The following is a 581-nucleotide window of genomic DNA, read 5'->3' as shown; positions in this document are numbered from 1 at the left end:
ACTGTACTCATGCTGGGAAAAGCCATGTTGTACACTGTAAAGAAGTATAGTGATTAAATGTAAAAACGAAGATTAAAAAAATTTTAAATATTGGAAAACAAAGATCACAAAAGCATAAAAAAGAATAGGCACATAATTTTATTTCAGGATTCTGTTCAGATACCTCTGGATATATTTAATATTGAAATGACATACCTCCTTGAAACTAACAGGTCAGTTTATCATCTCTTCACTGATGACCAAGACTTGATCATGGGTGTTTCTGTAGACAAAATCTCCTACATTAACCAACAGCAAACTGCGACTAGGAAATCTCACAAGATTTTGGATATTACACTGTACCATTTTTCTGCTTTCATCAAGGGGCATATTGTACCCAATGCTGTTTGTCAATTGCCTTTTCCTCAAAAATGGATGAAGTTGGATTAAAAGTAGGACTTACAAATTAGGAATATATTTAAGGTAGAGGTAGGTGGGTAGTCCATAGCTATAAAATAATCCTTTTATTTTAACATCTCTCCCCTTTTTTGTAGGTGCTCAGAGTGGTTTGAGTGGTCACCAGTTCTGTGGTCATGTGAGAT

Source organism: Tupaia chinensis, unplaced genomic scaffold (assembly GCF_000334495.1).
Source record: "Tupaia chinensis unplaced genomic scaffold, TupChi_1.0 Scaffold000156_1, whole genome shotgun sequence".
NCBI classification, from domain to species: Eukaryota; Metazoa; Chordata; class Mammalia; order Scandentia; family Tupaiidae; genus Tupaia; species Tupaia belangeri.
Note: the sequence above shows the minus strand (reverse complement) of the source record.